Below are 6,975 nucleotides of genomic sequence, written 5' to 3' on the forward strand. Positions count from 1 at the left end.
TCCCTCGTACCACTGCTAGGGGTGACCGACTGTTGTGTCCGATGGGCCCCAGACCATCACACCAGCAGTCGGGGCAGTGCGCCGCTCCACAGCAAAGACAGGATTGAGGAACTCACCCCTAGGTGTCCAGACATGAACAAGGCCGTTGTCAGTGCCCAAACTAAACCTGGATTTGTTGAAGACTACCCTGTTCCACTCCCTGGTAGTCCAGTTTTATCATTCATGATAATGGAGGCGACGGTGGGTGTCAAAGGCAGTACACATAATGGGCACAGTGAGACCAAATGTACTTTAGCCAAGCGCCTAGAAAAGGTTCCGACAGACACAGGGGTGTAACAATGGTGCCACCTGTCTCTGGATGGTGGACAATGAAACAATTACAGCTACTCGTACTGGTCGTACTTTCTACTGGTGGTCGGTGGAGGGTGTCCTGAGCCTGGTCACCTTGTGTGCATGCCCTCATGCAATCACTGGTCCTAACACCTCCTAACAGTCTGGTCAGAACGGCCCAGGTGGCATGCAATTCGTCGATATAACCATCCAGTTTCTCGTATTCCTATAACGTGCCCCCTTTCAAACTCTGTTAACTGGGTGAAATCTCTTCTGTGTCGTAGAGGCGTCTAGTGGTCAACAAGCTCTACAAGCGGAAGAAGAGGTCACTACACACAAGGAGCCTCCGAGAGCCTTTTATAGGACAAGGGGGGAACCACTTTTAAGGTCCATTTACACAGAACGACTGTCGGGCAAGCGATGTCCGACACTTGTCTCTGTGTGTCCGAGCTCCTGTGCTGTCACACAGGAGATAGCAGAGCTGGCTGGTTCACAGAGCAGCCAGCAGGGTGGTGGGGCGACAACAGGAGATTTCTCTCCTCTCACTCCCCCGCCCCTCTTCATTGAGCTAACACAGCGGCCATTCACTACTGAACGGCCGCTGTTTAAACTGAACGATGAGCGATCAAGCTCAACATCCATCATATATGCAGTATAAATAACGGACGATCAGCTAATCGCTTAATTTAAACAGCGTCCGTTCAGTAGTGTTATCTCAATGGAGAGGGGCGGGGGAGCGAGAGGAGAGAAATGTTCTGCACTGCCCCGCCCCCCTGCTGGCAGCTCCCGTGTGACAGCACGGGAGCACGGACACACGGGGACGAGTGTCGAACATCGCTTGCCCGACAGTCGTCCTGTGTAAATGGACCTTTACGGTTTCAGACCGTTTTGCATAACGACCTGAGATGTAACTGCATGCCAGGTTTTGCAGCGAGACGAGAATGTCTGGGGCTGGATTTTTATGCTGAAGATTTTCAATGCAGATTTCATCTTGTTGAATGAGGGGGTGAAATCTGCATAAAAATTTGCATAATGCATTCAGACTTTGATGCTAATTTTGAGGCTGTGTGTGAACATCCCCAAGTACAAATCCACCTCTTTGAGTTAAATGAGTTTGGGCCACTGATCTATCACAGAGTGTGTCCCGCATCAAATATAGTGGGTTCAGCCTGGCCCACAGTGGGGGATGAAAACACTTGGAATCCATACGACTTTTTGATCGCTTTTTATTGCATTTTTTCTTGCAGACAGGGTGACCAAAAAAGTGCATTTCTGGCATTACATTTTTTCTGACGACATTTATCATGCGGGGTAAATAATGTGTTCCTTTGATAGATCGGACGCAGCGATGCCAAATATGTATCTTTGTTTTATTGTTTAGATTCTTTAATTATGAATAGCAAAAGTTTTTTTTTTTACTTTTTTTTTTTTAATAATTAGTAAAACTTTATTGATCTCATCTTAACTTGTTTTTTTAGTCCCCAGAGGGGACCACAACTTGTGATACTTTGATCGCTCCTGCAGCATGATGTGATGCCATAGCATTACATCATACTGCGATCAGGCAGGCATTCTATCAAGCCACCCCACGGGCACGGCTTGATAGGCATTCTGCCATGTCACCCGCATGGCTCCCTGTGATCTCATCGCGGAGGGCCATACGGGATGTTCGGGGGATTTAAGTAACTGTTAGAATTGACAGCGGGTTGATTTAGAGGGTTAACCGCTCCGATGAGCTGCACGGTGTATCAAAGTTGTTGTGGGCGTTGCCGGCTGTATGAAACACCCATTGCCAGCGTTGTATGGAGGGAGATCACCCCGCGATCTCCCTTCATACATGTCCTACAGCTGTAGAGTGTAAAAACACAATAGGCCAATCACTAAGGGGTTAACATGGCGTTATGTGCCACATGGCACACAAACCAAGCATATATTTCTTAAAAGCAGGCTGGGCAATGTGACTCAGAGCTTGGGTGGCCATCGCCGTGGCTTGAGGCAGATGCGGCGCCACTTGAAGTTTTACCAGCAATAACTAATTTTCTGCTTGTTTGTGTGCCATGTGTGAGCGGGCATTTACACGGGACTGTCGGGCTAAACGATCTGCAGGAGCGGGTGACGCCACCGCCAGTTGTTGGCGCTCCTACAGATCCTCTAGACAGGCAGATCACCGCTGACCGTCGCTCACTTCCCATTCTATGTGAAATACTGAGCAGGCAGCGTTTAGGCGCAGCGAGAAGTAAGCGAACCAGTGACGATTTTCAGGCCGCGTTCACACGCCTGAGAGAATAGCGCAAGATTTATGCTTTGCGAGATGCACAAATCTTGCAAGAATATGAACCCCGTTCTTTTGAATAGGGGCATACGCATCACATGGCAGTAAGAAACCCCGGCATGTCCTATCTTTGGGCGCTCCCTCAGAACGCCTCGCATCGCCCATTGTTTTCAAACGGTGTGCAAAGCATCACATAGCGTGCAAAGGTGTGCGTTAAAACAATGGGAAGCACTCATTGATCCACCGGGATCGCTGCTTCCCTAAAGTGATGTGAGGCGTTTTTAACACAAAAATTCTTCGCATCCGCAAGGACATCGCAGGTTGGCGAGCGCCATATTGGGTGGAGTTTCCAGGCTCGATATCGTACTCACCTGTGTGAAATTGGCCGCATTCCAGCTGACCATGAGCGACAAACGACACATAAACGAATAGGGAACAATGTCGTTACCGTCAGACAGGGTTTTTCGCTTATTTGAATTTTGCGCAACAATCGTTATGTGTAAATGGCCGTTATACAGCGAACTGAATGGTCCTGATAAAACGAGAATGGATGCTTCATCTTTGTGGACGAGCAGACCGGGCATCGCTGCACATTCGCTAAGGCCAATGGTTATGGCTCCGTGTACAAGCCCCCTGTGAGGAGAACCACCTTAGATGTGTCGTGACCTGCGGCTCCTTGTGAGAACCACCTTAGATGTGTCGTGACCTGCGGTGCCTCGTAAGGAGAACCACCTTAGATGTACCGTGACCTGCGGCTCCTTGTGAGAACCACCTTAGATGTGCCGTGACCTGCGGCGCCTCGTAAGGAGAACCACCTTAGATGTGCCGTGACCTGCGGCGCCTCGTAAGGAGAACCACCTTAGATGTGCCGTGACCAGAGGCTCCTTGTGAGAACCACCTTAGATGTGCCGTGACCTGCGGCGCCTCGTAAGGAGAACCACCTTAGATGTCCCGTGACCTGCGGCTCCTTGTGAGAACCACCTTAGATGTACCGTGACCTGTGGCTCCTCGTAATGAGAACCACCTTAGATGTGCCGTGACCGGAGGCTCCTTGTGAGGACCACCTTAGATGTACCGTGACCTGCGGCGCCTCGTAAGGAGAACCACCTTAGATGTCCCGTGACCTGCGGCTCCTTGTGAGAACCACCTTAGATGTACCGTGACCTGTGGCTCCTCGTAAGGAGAACCACCTTAGATGTGCCGTGACCTGCGGCGCCTCGTAAGGAGAACCACCTTAGATGTGCCGTGACCGGAGGCTCCTTGTGAGAACCCCCTTAGATGTGCCGTGACCTGCGGCGCCTCGTAAGAACCACCTTAGATGTACCGTGACCTGCGGCTCCTTGTGAGAACCACCTTAGATGTACCGTGACCTGTGGCTCCTCGTAAGGAGAACCACCTTAGATGTGCCGTGACCTGCGGCGCCTCGTAAGGAGAACCACCTTAGATGTGCCGTGACCGGAGGCTCCTTGTGAGGAGAACCACCTTAGATGTACCGTGACCTGCGGCGCCTCGTAAGGAGAACCACCTTAGATGTGCCGTGACCGGAGGCTCCTTGTGAGGAGAACCACCTTAGATGTACCGTGACCTGTGGCTCCTCGTAAGGAGAACCACCTTAGATGTGCCATGACCTGCGGCTCCTTGTGAGGAGAACCACCTTAGATGTGCCGTGACCTGTGGTTCCTTGTGAGGTGAACCACCTTAGATGTGCCGTGACCTGAGGCTCCTTGTGAGGAGTACCACCTTAGGTGTGACCTGACCTGAGGCTCCTTGTGAGGAGAACCACCTTAGATGTGCCGTGACCCGAGGCTCCTCGTGAGGAGAACCACCTTAGATGTGCCGTGACCTCAGGCTCCTCATGAGGAGAACCACCTTAGATGTACCGTGACCTGAGGCTCCTTGTGAGGAGAACCACCTTAGATGTACCGTGATCTGTGGCTCCTCGTGAGGAGAAGCACCTTAGATGTGACCTGACCTGAGGCTCCTTGAGAGGAGAACCACCTTAGATGTGCCGTGACCTGAGGCTCCTCATGAGGAGAACCACCTTAGATGTGCCGTGACCTGCGGCTCCTTGAGAGAACCACCTTAGATGTGCCGTGATCTGAGGCTCCTTGAGAGGAGAACCACCTTAGATGTGCCGTGACCCGAGGCTCCTTGTGAGGAGTACCACCTTAGATGTGACCTGACCTGTGGTTCCTTGTGAGGTGAACCACCTTAGATGTGCCGTGACCTGAGGCTCCTTGTGAGGAGTACCACCTTGGATGTGACCTGACCCGAGGCTCCTTGTGAGGAGTACCACCTTGGATGTGACCTGACCCGAGGCGCCTTGTGAGGAGAACCACCTTAGTTGTGCCGTGACCTGTGGCTCCTTGTGAGGAGTACCACCTTAGTTGTGCCGTGACCTGTGGCTCCTTGTGAGGAGTACCACCTTAGTTGTGCCGTGACCCGAGGCTCCTTGTGAGGAGTACCACCTTAGGTGTGCCGTGACCCGAGGCTCCTTGTGAGGAGTACCACCTTAGTTGTGCCGTGACCTGTGGCTCCTCATGAGGAGAACCACCTTAGTTGTGCCGTGACCTGAGGCTCCTTGTGAGGAGTACCACCTTAGTTGTGCCGTGACCTGTGGCTCCTTGTGAGGAGTACCACCTTAGTTGTGCCGTGACCTGTGGCTCCTTGTGAGGAGTACCACCTTAGTTGTGCCGTGACCTGTGGCTCCTTGTGAGGAGTACCACCTTAGATGTGCCGTGACCTGAGGCTCCTTGTGAGGAGTACCACCTTAGTTGTGCCGTGACCTGTGGCTCCTTGTGAGGAGTACCACCTTAGATGTGCTGTGACCTGAGGCTCCTTGTGAGGAGTACCACCTTAGTTGTGCCGTGACCTGAGGCTCCTTGTGAGGTGAACCACCTTAGATGTGCCGTGACCCGAGGCTCCTTGTGAGGAGTACCACCTTAGATGTGCCGTGACCCGAGGCTCCTTGTGAGGAGTACCACCTTAGATGTGCCGTGACCTGTGGCCCCTTGTGAGGAGTACCACCTTAGTTGTGCCGTGACCTGAGGCTCCTTGTGAGGAGTACCACCTTAGTTGTGCCGTGACCTGTGGCTCCTTGTGAGGAGTACCACCTTAGTTGTGCCGTGACCTGAGGCTCCTTGTGAGGAGTACCACCTTAGTTGTGCCGTGACCTGAGGCTCCTTGTGAGGAGTACCACCTTAGTTGTGCTGTGACCCGAGGCTCCTTGTGAGGAGTACCACCTTAGTTGTGCCGTGACCTGTAGCTCCTTGTGAGGAGTACCACCTTAGTTGTGCCGTGACCTGAGGCTCCTTGTGAGGAGTACCACCTTAGTTGTGCCGTGACCTGAGGCTCCTTGTGAGGAGTACCACCTTAGTTGTGCCGTGACCTGTGGCTCCTTGTGAGGAGTACCACCTTAGTTGTGCCGTGACCCGAGGCTCCTTGTGAGGAGTACCACCTTAGGTGTGCCGTGACCCGAGGCTCCTTGTGAGGAGTACCACCTTAGTTGTGCCGTGACCTGTGGCTCCTCATGAGGAGAACCACCTTAGTTGTGCCGTGACCTGAGGCTCCTTGTGAGGAGTACCACCTTAGTTGTGCCGTGACCTGTGGCTCCTTGTGAGGAGTACCACCTTAGTTGTGCCGTGACCTGAGGCTCCTTGTGAGGAGTACCACCTTAGTTGTGCCGTGACCTGAGGCTCCTTGTGAGGAGTACCACCTTAGTTGTGCCGTGACCTGAGGCTCCTTGTGAGGAGTACCACCTTAGTTGTGCCGTGACCTGAGGCTCCTTGTGAGGAGTACCACCTTAGATGTGCCGTGACCCGAGGCTCCTTGTGAGGAGTACCACCTTAGATGTGCCGTGACCTGTGGCTCCTTGTGAGGAGTACCACCTTAGTTGTGCCGTGACCTGTGGCTCCTTGTGAGGAGAACCACCTTAGTTGTGCCGTGACCTGTGGCCCCTTGTGAGGAGTACCACCTTAGTTGTGCCGTGACCCGAGGCTCCTTGTGAGGAGTACCACCTTAGTTGTGCCGTGACCCGAGGCTCCTTGTGAGGAGTACCACCTTAGATGTGCCGTGACCCGAGGCTCCTTGTGAGGAGTACCACCTTAGATGTGCCGTGACCTGTGGCTCCTTGTGAGGAGTACCACCTTAGTTGTGCCGTGACCCGAGGCTCCTTGTGAGGAGTACCACCTTAGTTGTGCCGTGACCCGAGGCTCCTTGTGAGGAGTACCACCTTAGATGTGCCGTGACCTGAGGCTCCTTGTGAGGAGTACCACCTTAGATGTGCCGTGACCTGAGGCTCCTTGTGAGGAGTACCACCTTAGTTGTGCCGTGACCCGAGGCTCCTTGTGAGGAGTACCACCTTAGTTGTGCCG

Source organism: Eleutherodactylus coqui, chromosome 8 (assembly GCF_035609145.1).
Source record: "Eleutherodactylus coqui strain aEleCoq1 chromosome 8, aEleCoq1.hap1, whole genome shotgun sequence".
In the NCBI taxonomy this organism is placed as follows: domain Eukaryota; kingdom Metazoa; phylum Chordata; class Amphibia; order Anura; family Eleutherodactylidae; genus Eleutherodactylus; species Eleutherodactylus coqui.